Source organism: Panthera tigris, chromosome B4 (assembly GCF_018350195.1).
Source record: "Panthera tigris isolate Pti1 chromosome B4, P.tigris_Pti1_mat1.1, whole genome shotgun sequence".
In the NCBI taxonomy this organism is placed as follows: domain Eukaryota; kingdom Metazoa; phylum Chordata; class Mammalia; order Carnivora; family Felidae; genus Panthera; species Panthera tigris.
Window position 1 is genome coordinate 56971744 of NC_056666.1, and position 14698 is coordinate 56986441.

The 14698-nt window shown below is 37.8% G+C and overlaps 1 protein-coding gene across 9 annotated transcripts in view; it reads right to left on the reverse strand.

The window, feature by feature from the left end:
• The window catches only part of SOX5 (SRY-box transcription factor 5), a 930253-nt gene that overhangs the window by 671397 nt on the left and 244158 nt on the right, over nt 1-14698 (reverse strand). For 2 of the 9 annotated variants that reach the window (XM_042991952.1, XM_042991951.1), the window contains exon 7: nt 582-651. The exons of the other annotated variants lie outside the window; for them this stretch is intronic. The gene's annotated coding sequence lies outside the window, so the exon portion shown is untranslated. The remainder of the gene's footprint in view (nt 1-581; nt 652-14698) is intronic. 9 annotated transcript variants of the gene reach the window in all.

The window sequence follows — 14698 nt, forward strand, 5'->3', positions numbered from 1 at the left end:
ATAAGTATCAAGTAAAAAATAGATCAATCATCTTAGTTTGTTCCCAGGAAATTCTGAGTAATTGAAAGTTAAGTTGAACGTTATAGAAAAGATATTTACTTTTAAGTGTCATTCCTTAAGATAACGAAAAACAAATACCACATCTCCTCTATTGAAAATTTTGATAACTCAGGCTATCCTAGCTCCAGCACTTTTTTTTTCCTGACCACTGGAAAGTTACTTTATGTCTTGGTTCCTTTACTTTCTCATCTTTTAAAGAAGAATTATAATAATGCATGCCTTATATGGTGTTAACAGTGTTAAGTGAATTAATGCATGTCAAATTCAAGAGTGTCTGGTCCATTGAGTACCACTATTATTGTAGATAATCAATGTTATATCATCTTTTTACTCTTATTATAATCATTCATGCCATAGCAAAAAGGTACAGGTATTTTAATTACCATTCAATGGGAAGATGAAATGTCATAAGGGAAGATTACTCGTATATACATATTGGAAAAACCAGGGCTTTTTCTTTGAATCACTCATAATGGCAAGCAGAATGAAGTTCTATGACTGGATAGGACTCTATTGCGTACCATCGTCACAGGCAGAGAATGAAGAAGCAGTTCTCCCAAAGGAAAGGACTTGCATGGGTGGTGCTGCATGCTGAAATACGAAACAACAGTTGCCTACTTACATCCATCTACTATGTAAATAGAAATAGTCTTTGCTATAATTCAGATTTTTTTTAATTTATCTGAACTCAGAAGATATTAAAGAGGTGATTTACATAAAATTACAACTCTTTAATTAAAAAGTTCTTATAAGACTGAAGGGAGATTCCTCCCCCTCACCTTCCACATCTAATTGGCCATGGAATCATGCTCATCCCATCTCTTAAATATCTACAAAATCTGTCCTTTCTCCTCCATTTCAATAGCTATTGCCCTTCTCTACATTCTTATTCTTCCCCTACAGGACCATTATATGTTCCTTAGATGTTCTCCTTGCTCCAGTCCCAAACTCTACACATGGGACAACTTGACCATGTTATGCAATTCTTCTTTATCTACTCTCCCTCAAGACTCAACCCAGGAGCACCTGGGTGGCTTAATCGGTTACGCCTTTTGTGAGATAGAGCCCGGTGTTCGGCTCTGTGCTGATAGCCGAAAGGTGGCAATGCTAATTTTAGAATTACAGGAATTTCTTACTTTCTTCTTTTGCTAATCTACATTTTCTAAACATTTCACAAATAAATAACTTTTATAATAGCATAAAATTATTAAATACAATAACAAAAATTTCATACAAATTGTATATTGCTATTTAAGTGGGGGAAAGAAAGGATTTTTATAAAGGTTCTCAGTTGGTACTTAGTGACCTCATAATAACCTGATCTTTCTCCTCAGCACACAGATGCCCTCTGGGGTACCGTATCCAGGTTCATTTCCTGTACAGTAGCCAAAAGTCTTTCAAAAAACCATTTGTTATCAGGGCACGTAGGTGGCTCAGTCAATTAAGCATCCAACTCTCGATTTTGGCTCAGGTCATGATCTCACGGTTAGTGAGTTTGAGCCCCATGTCCGCTTTGGCACTAGCAATGCAGAACCTGCTTGGGATATTCTCTCTCTCTCTCTCTCTCTCTCTCTCTCTCTCTGTCTCTCCCCGCCCCCCTGCTTGTGCTCTCTCTCTCTCTCTCTCAAAATAAATAAATAACCTTTAAAAATTAAATAAATAAAATAAACAAAAAAACCCATTTATCTTTTATTATGTATTAGATACCTTATCTATACCACTTTCTTACTTCACAGCCACCTACGAAGTGTGCATTCTTAATACTTAACAAATGAGAATACGGAGGTGAACTTAAGTGTCCACGGTTACATGGTCAGCATGGAGCAAAGCTGATCCTTGAACCCAAGACAGCCCGTATCATAATCCATTTTATTTCCAACAGGCCACATAGACCTCTTCAAAATATACCTGTTTATGTATCATTTCCCCACTTTATTTTCTTTTCAAGTGTTTGCTAATACATTTTAACTTGCTAAGTGTCTTGCAACACACGTAGTACATGATGCCAAATGTCATATGATCACCACTGAGCCCATGGTTCCTCTCTCTTTCTTCCTCTCTCTCACTGTGGGATTGTAGGTGATCATCTCCCATGTTCAAATGCTCCTTCTCAGGCCGTGGTGTTTGGCAGAAATCAGTGATTTTTCAGAACGTTGGAAGGTGCCCACAACTGGCACTAGTGAATTTTTTGTCACTTCAAAGCACCTATGGACAGTCCTTTGCTTTTCCACACAAGAGTAAGCTTAGGAATGCTTTGCTTCATTCTAGGTCAGGCTGCCTGCAGGTATAGACCTTTTCCTCTGCTGCCTTATTGCCAACTTCATTAAATACAGTATATGACAAGAGTTCATTAATACCGTACTGTAATCAACATCTGTATGAGCGTATACAGTGGCCCCCATGCAGAAAAAGATTCCATTGAGTCAATAGATAGCAGTAATTCCATTAGTGATAGTGAAAGTCATCCTACACAGTAACCCTCCTCTTTCTTGTCTGCCTTATACCACCCACAAGGTTTTCAGAGATAAGTGCAGGTTAAGTTATTTTTCTTTATATTTTCTATTTTATTACTCTGTATCATATTACAGTATTGTAATCATTTTATATGAATATTTTTTGCTTGTGGAATGAATCATCTGAGGTTCCATTATTTCTTATGAGGAAATTTGCTTTGATGTACAAATGCTTTGGATTACATGCATGTTTCCAGAACAAATTATGCTCATAAACCAAGGTTTTACTGTATATCAAATAAAATAATTATTACTAGTGTAAAAATGAGTTAGTCAGGTTACAGTGGGAAATATACAATAATTGGAGGCCTCCCCCTGCCACCTGTCACTACCCCCTTCTTCCTTTTATTTCCTGCATAGCACTTACCATCTCTAAAACTAGTTTTGTTACATGCCCTTACCTATTTTCTCCATTGCTTTACCTCTAGCACCTAGAAAAGTACCTGATTTAAATTGGAGTTTAATACTTAGTGGATGAATAAATACATGTATTCATGAGAACAGGTGAAAACTCCTCTCTTTACTAAGCTATGTGTATCTTGACTAATCTACTAGCCCCTCAGCTTTTAAATTTTCATTTCTTTAATGCAATACTGCCTAAGGTTTTTATGAGTTTAAATTCTTTCATTCAATAACTCCTTGAGCACCTACTATGTACCAGATAGTCTAAGCTACGTGATAATAACAGCAAACAAAACAACAGACAAAAATCTCTCATGTAAGATACTGTAAGATATAGTCTGGTAAGTGAAGAAAGACCAGAATATAACAAAATATGTTGGATAGTGATCAGTATTTCAGTGGCAAAATAGCTTGTGGTTAGGAATCTGAAAAGATACTCTACAACTGGGTAACTGAGAAAGAAGACTTTTGAATAAGGAGGTGAAGGAGTAAGACTAGTATATTGGGGGAAGAACTTTTCAGGTAGTGGGAATAGCATGCCAGCATGACTGTATTTTCAGAGTGGCTGTAATGCAGTGAATGAATGAGAGTTAACAGGAAATGAGATCAGATAAGTGAGGGAGGGGGAAGGAAGGATTGTGTAATGCCTTGTAGGCCATTGTAATACTACTTGCTTATATTCTCAGAAAAATTAGCAGCCATTGAAGGGGTTTGAGCAAAAGTGTAATTTTCTGTGGGTAACTCCTCCTTGTCCTGACCATCAAACCCATGGTAGGTCATTTTGCATCTCTAAATGCCAGTAATAATCCCCAGACCTTTTGACAACTAAAATGACACCACTTATTTTCAAAGCTATGTTATAAATAGAGTGAAGGTAGGTCTGAAGAGTCTATTTTAATATTCCAGGCAACAGTTTGTGTTATCTTGAGCCAGAATGGTAGTGGTCAATTCAGAATGTATATTTTTGCAGAAAGGATTTGCCAGTGAATTAATTGGATATGGATGTGAGTGAAAGCTAGAAGTCAAGGATGACTCCTAGGTGTTTGGAATGAGCAAATAGGATGGAGTTGCTATTCACTGAAACCGTGAAGACTGAATAGGGATGAAGCAGATTTGGTGAAGAAAGCAGGAATTCAGTCAAGACTCATTAGGAACTACTATCTAAAAACATGTATCTATGTTTAATGTAAGAATTTTGTAAAATGAGGTAATGGGCACTATTTCTAAACTGATGGATTTTGTTAGAGTGCTTTTTATGAAGGGATAGAGTTTACAGAAATAAATAGTAGATAAACAAATAATTACTAGTAACTAATCGTAATGTATGAACCAGCTTAAGCAATCAGATTATATCAAGAAAAGTTTGTGTTTTTTGTTTTTTAAATATCATCCAAAGGAATGAGTCTAATTGTGGAATTTCAAATGATAAATGGTATGTTAGGCGGCAGGCTTTTAATGCTGTTAAAATCCCACCAGGCCCATATTACTTGGAGTAGATGTCCTACAGTGAGATTAGGCTCAGCCTTGGAAAAACAGTGGGGGCACAACAGCCCTGAACCTCACTCATTGACTAATAAGTACCACCACTCCCAACGCTGTAGAGTCAACAGTCAATATGTGCAAAGTTTTCTACATCCATGGTCAAGTTAAGGATCTCAGAGGAAAAGCTGTATCCGGACATGGTTTAGAGATTCTTTAGCAGTTGAATTTAGTTGTTCCTCCATAGACACAAGAAATTATCTGAATCAACACAACGAGCTAATTGACACAACACAAAATTTAGAGTTGGCAAGAGGAAGTATCCAATTGCATGACTGCTAGAACTTTTCCCTAGTGATAGCAATCTACCTGCTCATAAGAGTAGAAAAGTTGCATTTTGAACAGCAATGCTCATCATATAAACATGAAGTTTCTCTCCAAATGTGTCGTTGAATAGCTGAACGTATATGGTCAGAAACCTTTCATTCTTTTCAGCATTCTATCACATTTATGAACATTTTACCTCAATATTTTCTATTAACATCCCCTATGATTTGACAACAAGGGAGGCATTTGCATTCAAAAAGAAGTCCTTGCACTCACACATATACACAAGAGCACTCTGCTTCCTTCAGAACATGTCATCTTTTTCCAGAAGGACTGGGCCCATTGATACCCACCCTCTTCCTCTCTACAACATCTGTGGAAGGGAGGTGGATGCAATGCTTCACTCAAACTGCATCTCCAATCACCAGTTAGCTAAAGAAGTTAGAAGGCTCAGGCGAAGGTGGTCACTTGCCCTGAAGTGGGAAGGAATGTGATAAGGAAGTGCAAGTGGCAGACAGATGCCCCATGGGCTTCACATTGTTGTTTCACAGAAGGACATACTGTGTCATAATGAATTACCGCTAATTTGAGCCAGCAGTACTGTTAGATTGAGGCCGGCAACCCAGTATGACAAACAGTGCCTGCAAGTTCACCTAATGAGGGGACAGGACTGCTCCATAGCACTGCTTCACTCAATTAGTGGACAAGGCTTTTAATGCCGCTCTGCACAACTAAAGCAATTTTGATTACTTAGAGCTAAGTCTCCATTTAGAATGTTTCAGAAGCTGAAACAGGGTTTCTTTCTTTCTGGTTTTTTTTTTCCTTTAATATAATTTATCTTGAGAGTATATGAATGGTAATAAGCTATTTGAAAGCCAATCACATTATTTCCTATTTTTCCCTAAGTAATATTGAAATACATTTTTTTTAAAGTTCAAATGATAGAATTTACTCTAGCAAATGAAATGTAAATAAGATAGCAAATGATTAAGGATATGCTGAGGGTATGTGTGTATATGTGTGTGTGTGTGTGCACGTGTGTGTGTGTGTGTGTGTGCGCGCGCGCGCGTGCGCGCATGCGGGCACTATGTGTGTCTCTCCGTGCCAGAATTACAGTTGGTGAATTTCATTTCATCAGCCAACATTATCAGGAGGGTTGCATATTTATTCTATATATCCACATTTAAAAAAAAAAATTCCAGATCTTGCCTTCTTTGGCTGGGAGCACTTATATTTCATAGCTTTTGATATGGGGAACTGACGTCTCTACTTGGTTATTTTTTTTCACTATGTCACTGCATGATGAAAAGCACTGATATGTGGAACGATACAACTTTCTTTAATATCATGATCACTGACTTAAAACTAAACAGAGGATATTTAGGCTTCGTAAATTCCTTTCATTCTCATTAGAAACACACACGGTGCTCACTCTATACATCACTATAGTCATCTTCTGGCTTTCTACCTATACACTATGTTTAATTCTCAGACTGCTTGAACTTGGTGAAACTCTATGAAATTTTGCCTATTTAAGGACAAGGTCATTGAATAAAAGGAATTACTCAAGTGCTAGACACAAAACAGGTGCCAATAAATTTTTATTAAACTGAATACAAATTCCACACCAATAAAGAAGTAAACCTCATGATTCACATGCCCTTCTTCCTTTGCTTCCCTCAGGTGAACAGCAACATCAGGATCAAAAGATGAGAATATGACCCCATAGGTTACTTTATCCATCATCAAAGTCATGGGTTCTCCCCCCACAAAAAAAAATTGCCTAAAGTAGGCCCAATACACACCAATTTTTAAATAATGTATATCTCCCATCTTTGTTTTATAAAAGAGATGTATACGACCATGCTGAAGCAGTGATCCAGAGCAGAAGTTAGGAAGAAGTTTAAAATATTAACATTTTGGGTCAGGGTGCCTAGGTGGCTCAGTCGGTTAAGCGTCCGACTTCGGCTCAGGTCATGATCTCGCAGTCCATGAGTTTGAGCCCTGCACGGGGCCCTGTGCTGACAGCTCAGAGCCTGGAGCCTGCTTCAGATTCTGTTTCTCCCCCTCTCTCTCTGTCCTTACCCTGCTCGTGCTCTGTCTCAAAGATAAAAAAAAAATGTTAAAAATATTTTTAAAAAATAAAATACTAACATTTTGGGGCACTGGGTAATCAACCATTATTGAGCCTTAGTTTCCTTTTTCCTTTCCATAGTCATGTTTCATTTTCTTAAAATAATTTTACTAATGACTAGTCTCTTGCCTCCAAAAGGTTAACCCCAAAAGCATGTTACACTTTCAGGGAGATAGTTATGTATTAGTAGAAAATGGTACATATTGGCATTTTCTAGTAAATAAAAAGAAAAAAAAACAATGTGGCTCAGGAAGCAAGTAATATTTCCTATAATGTATGTTTTTTAATAATTGTAAAGACTTAGAAACTGGCAAAGAATATGCACTGATTCTGTATCCTCCTCTCCTGAGAAAACACGATATAAAATCACATCATTGGCTCAAATTATTGCCAAAATGAGAAAACTATTAATAGTTTCATTTATTTTCCTCTCTTGTCAAAAGGACTACTAGCATGGGAGAGGAAGAAGAGATTATTGGTAGTGTAGAAATGCAAGAAAATAATAATTAAGGAATAAATTTAGTGGGAAAGAAAAGAAATAAATAAATTTAATGGGAAAGTACCAGTAATAGATACAAAGCAATAGGTATCAATCTCATGATTTCCCTTCATTGCCTTGTACCAACAATAATCATCATTCAGCTTTCCATCAATGTTAGTATCAAATATTACAGATATTTTCCCATTCCCATCCCATATATGGTACTTGAATTTTCCAAAAGTCAAAAATTTCCCCCATCCCTTCTGTTCATTCCCATCCACACGTTATATGTAATTATTTTTATTACTTCTAGCTTATCCCTCCTGTATTTTTGGTAACAATAAGCAAATATCCATTCATTCTTATTTGTCCTTTCTTGTGCAATATACAGCATACTATATACTATGAGTGAAGTAGAGAAGAGTAAAGAGTCTATACATACTCTTAAGTTTTTCAAATTTTCACTAACAATGTATCCTGGAAATATCTCCATATTAGTGCTCCATTATTTTTTACAGCTGCATGATACTTCATTATATGGACACACTTTCATTTATTCAATGGATGGAGATTTAGGTTATTTTACAGTATTTTGAAATTGCAAATAATTTCATAATTAATAGCCTGCATGAGTATTTTTTCAAATCCTCGTAGGATTCCCAGAATATCACTGGTGGGAAAGGAGGCTGCCTGAGTCTACTCTGCATAGTCTACAGCTGTCAGTTACCTCTACATTTCTGATATGGAAAAGGAGTAGGATCGGGAAGCCTGAATTACCTTTGATGTTTTCACTAGGGCTCAAATGTATTCCCAGTCTTGAATACAGATCTATAAGAGAAAAGTTCTAAAATTTTAGAACTTTGAAATGTTTTTTCTTCCTCTCAGAAGACTTTCTTGAGACCTTAAACTAACCTAAACCCACTAGAAGTCCTAAAAACATAAGAGCCAGGGCGACATTTGCCTATGTACAAGCATCTCTGTAGCAAGAAACAACTCTTAACTTTCTTTACATTTAGAACTCATATTAAGGGCTTGAAAATAGTGATTAAATGAATAAATTAATAGATCTACTGAATCCAATCTGACACAAAAGCTTGGACATCGTTTTCAGAAAACAGACCCCTGCGTTAGTTCTGAAAGTAGGCAGGTGTATTTAGCAATAGTGTTTTCTACTCTTCCCCAAGTGAGGCAGCCTAATAATGTGAAAGTCATCCTTGCAGCAGTCCCAAAATAACGGTTAGATATGATCTCCATTTGTGGCTTGAGATCACTGAGTGCCCAATGGCACATTCTCTGCTGTTGTCATAAACGCCACAGGAATGATGACAAATGGCTCTGAGGAAGAGGAGAGGTCTAGACAACAAGCCCAGAGAGAACTGCCAACACCAAGAGGGTGTAGTCAACCAGGCTACGGGGCCTCACACTCTCGCTGAAGGGACCAGAGTTTCCTCAGGGGATAAAGGGAAGAAAAAAGAAAAAAAGGAATGGCTGTGTTAGTGTTTGCCAAAAAAAAAAAAAAAAAAAAAAGTCTGAGAAACTCCTGAGAGACGCCAAAGAGCTTGGTAAAATTCACCTTTCCTAAGACTATCATTGGTCTTATCCTTGCCCTTGGAAGAGAATGAATTACAGCTAATACTAAGAGGCAAGCTCAGGGATTTTAATAAAGAATACAAACTAGGTGAATACTGTTGCACCAAGAATTGACCGATTTATAATACAAGGTTTTTTATTCAATTGTATCACTTTAAAATCACATATCTGATTCCCCTGTATTCTTTTACGGTAAAAACAAAAAACAAAAAACAAAAAACGTCCTCGGGTGTGGGTGGCCCTCTAAGCAGCAAATTCATTGCTAACAGAAGCGTGTTGTTATATCAGCATCTCATTATCATATGCAGGGCATTAATTGAGGCACCTTATTTAAGGTGGGAAAGAGCTTTACTAAGGGAAGATGATTCAGCACAGTATCTTCTGATGAGTGATGTCATCTGAAACCCTTTTGAGAAGTAGATGGAAGAAAACTAATATGTAAAATGTGAGCATTCATTAAGTTTATTTATCAATAAGTTATATGTTCTATTTTTTTTAAAGTTGCTGTGGTGATAATCTTACCCATTTTTCTCTAAAACTGCCCTGTCACATAGCAATATGTATATAGACTAAACTTGTTTCATTTTTAAAAGGCATCCCAGGGAGATGAGATGTGGATGGGTGTGAAGAGTCGATCTGGGGAAGCAAATGGGTACAGATGCCTCCATTGACAAAGGGGAAAGGCATATGGCGTCCTTCCTTCCTGGTGTGCCCAGGGCTCCGAGAGAGCTCTAGATTTCCCAGCGATAAGTTTCTGCTTGTGAGCTCCACTGGGAAGATATTTTGTATGCCACAGAAAACCAAGATGTTTGCGTTCCCACCAATCCAGGGATAAGGCATTTTCTTCATACAGACACAAAACATACAGTATATGAATGTTTAATGGAGGCTAAAACTGGGAGAGGAACAGAAAACAAGAACAGAGCAGGTTAAAAAAATATCTGGTTTCTCTCTATCAAAATACTAATTAAAATTCATGTTCATGGGGATGATTATACATATGTTTTTGAACTAAAAGTCTAACCTGGCACTATTTTTTGGCCTTATTTTTGTGACAACATTTTTGTCCATATGGCATGAAGTGAATCATTTTACATCTTTTTTTAAGCTCTATGTGTTTTTCTTGTTGTCTATTCCCTCTTCTCCCACCACACACACACTGGCAGCCGCTACCAAGTTACCAAATGCCAACTCAACCCTGCAAGCTGGCTACATGGAGCTATATAGTACTGGCATTTTCCTTTCTTTGCAGAAATATTCTCTCTCTCTCTCTCTCTCTCTCTCTCTCTCTCTCTCTCTCTCTCTCCACACACACACACACACACACACACACACACACACACAGAAGCACGCATGCACACATGCACCCACCACCACTGAAGCACCCTGAATATCTCTCCTTCATTCCCATGCTCATCTTTCGGTTCCTGAAGATTCTGCCCAGCTCCAGTGCGTGTGTGCAGCACTGGCTGCTGGTCTGTGGAGTGCCACACCAGTTTATTTAGTGCCTCTCATCCCTGGCCTTTCTTCTCCATGGCACTATGACAATTAGTGGCTCACTTAAAAACTGCTGTAAATTAATGGTTAATTGAGCCCATGTAATTAGTTTAGTCACAGCAAAGTGCAAAAATCATGATTGTCCAGTGGTCTCCTTTTCTTCTTCGTTTTGAATCATAATAATCCATGTGTCTGCTTTTTCAGACCGAAGAATGCTTCTTATGTGCAGCACAGCCATACTGCCTGGCCGTTCGGGTCCCGCATGGCACACGTTTTGTACACGTGCCGCCTCCGCCAGTATCAGGCACTGCTGAGTTTGTATGGAAGGGCAGCAACTCCACCTAACAAATGTAACTTTAACAACAGTAAAACAACCTAATAGCTTAGCATGCCAGGGGGCTAATGTGGCGGGCCATTTACTGCTGCACTAAATAGCCCCGGTTTGATTCTCATTGCCAAGTGTCGAACTGAGAATTGCAAGGCAGGAGCAGCTCCTAATTCATTAGATAAAGGGGGTCATTGCTCATAGGGCTGGGGAAACGGTAGAAGGGTAAGAAATTGAACAAGGCGTTCCCTTTCAAATGCTACCCAAACCTGGACTACCTGGGATCCAGGATGGCAGAGTCGCTGAAATATGAGGGCTCTATCCTGGCATCCATGTGCCAACTTCTAACTTTGGATCTTTGTTTTATTTTGCAACATTCATCTGGAAAGAGGCTAGAAGGGGAGGTGATCCTAATACTGAAGCTACTATTTATTATTTGTAAATCACTTTGACACCTTTGGAAACAAACCAGCAACATAAGAACGAAGTATGATTTAGCCTTGACTGTAAAATGAGCCACTACTGAGATGTTCTGGCCAGCTATTCTGCCTCATGTGTCCTGGAAAAGTTGTTGTGGACAGTTAGGAGTTAGGACCCGGCTAATCAGCTGGGCAGGAAAGGACAGCTAATAAAAAGGCAAGAAAAATTCTTATTAGCCTTGCAACATCTCATACTATTGTCTGTCTAGCTTTTTTTCTCATTTTTATTTTTTCTTCCATGCAGTCATAAAGAGTTCTAAGTTCAAACTCTCCTGAATAGTCACAGTAAGACTATGTGGACAAAATAATCCCCTTATCTTCTATTTTTAAATAGAAAAGAAAAAAAATCAAAAATTTCAAATGAGATCTCTAAAATGGGACGTCTTTATTTCCTGAACATTAGCCCTAAAACAACTGATTTCTCTAATTCTTGCCATCACTCAGATTGGCCTTGAATTACCTCCCAATAGGCCTCCCATGTGCTTCTAGATGAGAGTGTGTAATGGGGGATCTGTTAATTAACTAGAAGCAAAGTTGCGCGGTGGGGATCAAACACTGGATACGTCCTAAAACTCCCACAGAGAAGATGAAATGCAGCGCAAACTTTAAAGACTTCCCGTCATTAGCTGAGACCTTGCTGCTCCTGGCCCAGACCCCTCCTGTTTCAGAGAACAATGAGGACAATAATGGCAGAAATGAAATCGTGCACCCAGGAACAAAGGAACGAGCTATTTACCCATAGAAAAAGAAAGGGGGAGGGGGGAGAAAAAAAGAACTTTCTTTTTCTGTGGTTCCTGTCTACTTTTAATTAATTTACGACTGCCAGGGAATTGCACAGAGAGCACACCCAAAAGCACTGTATGGAGCACAGTGTTAATATATGTAACATCTACTGTTTACTTCCAGGAAAAGTGCAACCGGCTGGGGAGAGGGAGGTGCAGAGGAAGGAGAGGGCGTGCAGGAGAGAATGAATGAAAATGAACAAAATTGTTGGGCTGAACTTTCACTCTTATGATCAGGGTTCAAACTGGAAATGATAAAAACAAAAGAAAACAAAGCAACACTGGCCCAGAAGTAATATATCCACCTAGATCAGTTCTCTGTCTCAGGTCTCAGTAAAAGGCAGGAATTGTACTCTGACACAGAGCTCTCATTCTGCAATTTTTCAGAGGTTTCCTGGTAACTTCTGTAGAATTATACGTAAGTATAATATCAATAGCAAAAGCACACAATCATGATGTTGACCTGTTGTTCTATCCTGCTTCTTGATAAGATGTAAATCAAAAAAATTATACTGAAAATTGAGCTAACTACTGAGTAACAAAACCTGACTACAGAAGGACCTCATCTTCATTTTGCATTCTGCATTTTTGCAGAATTCAAATCAGGAGCTTTTCCACATATCTAAAGCACAAGCCTTCAACAGGATTAAGAGAACAAGAGTTGAAGCACCTGCTTTGAGATGGACCAGGAGGATGAAGAGAACCATTATTTAGAAGGGCTGATGGCCCTGTTCCCTCTCTTCAAATTTCAGTTGAAAATGACCACACTAGAATTATTTTTTTTAGAGCAGAGTGACAAAATTTACTCCTCTGTTTTCAGGTCACATGTTTAGAACAATCAGTGGAAACTCTGCAAATGGCTGAAACAGGAAAATCGCACAGGAGTATGTTTCGTGACTGCTTCCCTTCTTTCTCACTTATTTAATATGAAAGGTATGGGGGGTACTGAGTGGCTCAGTTAAGCATCTGACTCTTGGGTTTCGGCTCAGGTCATGCATGACCTTGTGGTTCATGGGTTCGAACCCTATGTCAGTCTCTGCGCTGCCAGTGCAGAGCCTGCTTGAGATTCTCTCTCTCTGCCCCTCCCCCCTTCCCTGCTCATGCTCTCTCTCTCAAATTAAATTTTAAAAACTTACAAAAAATATGACAGCTTTGGATTTAAATAAGCTCAACCAGAAACTCAAGTCTAAGAAAAAAATCATATAGTTCAACCAACTGAAAATACAGTATAATCAAAAAGGAGTATACAGGTTAGAGGTTCACCATTAGTTTCTTGTATGTTCTAACCTGTATTAAAAAAAAATAAAAAGACCCATTGTCAATTATTGAGAATCTTACCTAGTGTATCCACATGTTAACTCACAAGAGTAATGGATTCCCCAGTACATTTTATGATTGCTATGACTATCTATTTACCAATGAATGATAATATAGCAGAACAGCAGAATGGCATGATAGACCAGGAATGAAAGAGCCTACAGTTATATTTCTGACATCTAAGAACTAACCATGTGTCTTCGGTAACATTGTTCATTCTCCTTAGTCTCAGCTTCTATAAGGATAATGACTCTCCTGATTACTCCATAGTGTTAAGTGTTGAATGATACAGCATATGACAAAGCATTAAAAAAAATCAATTTGTTTTCAATTTCACTATCCTCTACTGTTCTAGAACAGGGCTGGGTATTTGGGATCTAGAAATCAATAACAGGATTACCAATTCCTTTGGAACTTCATAATTCTCTTCAACGTTTCTGAACAAATGTGGAAATCCATTTAGAAACAATGACTTTCTTATAAATCACTCCAGTTAACTTCATCCTGCTTTCATTCACCTTGTATGATTTTTTTCTACTTACTATAATATTTTGTAAGCAAGATTATATTATTTTCTCTAAACATAGCAATGACTTACCTCATTTCCACTTTATTCAACAATTCTCATCTATTTATGCAACATTCTATTTATACAATATTCTCTAGAATTCTTAATATTGTTTCCTAATCATTCTGTTTTATGATAATTTGGGAGTATTCTAGAAATGCCCTTTATATTTAACGAGACTTCCATGGGTAGTATTAAAATAGAAATAACAAAAAATAGTAAGACAAGACCACACATGGTAGCTGTAAATGTATAGGGCAATTTCTTAACACAGAGAGAAATCTACTAATACTTAATCTCTTCAGGATTCAAGTAGCCAAAAGGTAGAAAATAAATTTATTCCTAAAAGAGAAGAGAATCCTGACCATTAAGATTCTTATTACTAGAAAAGTACCCTAAGACAGAAAGACAGGCTAAATATTGCTAATTTCTAACTCTCAGAATGACTGGGTAAGAGTGAAACAACCTCCTGATTTAAGAAATCATTGAATTGGCTAACAATATAGCCTGCCTTTAACTGTTCCTGCAATAGCTTTGAAAAGTAGCCGGATATCACTGTCTGGCATTCTGTTTGACCTACATAGTATTAACATGTTATAAAAGTATTTTCCAGTATTTAGAAACTAAGAGAATCCATAATTCTGACACCTTTTGAAAACCTGGAAGATCTGGCAATGCTATGCCTCAGCCTTTCACATGGCAGCAATCTACTGGTACAAAATGGAAGCTGCCCATGTGGTAGAG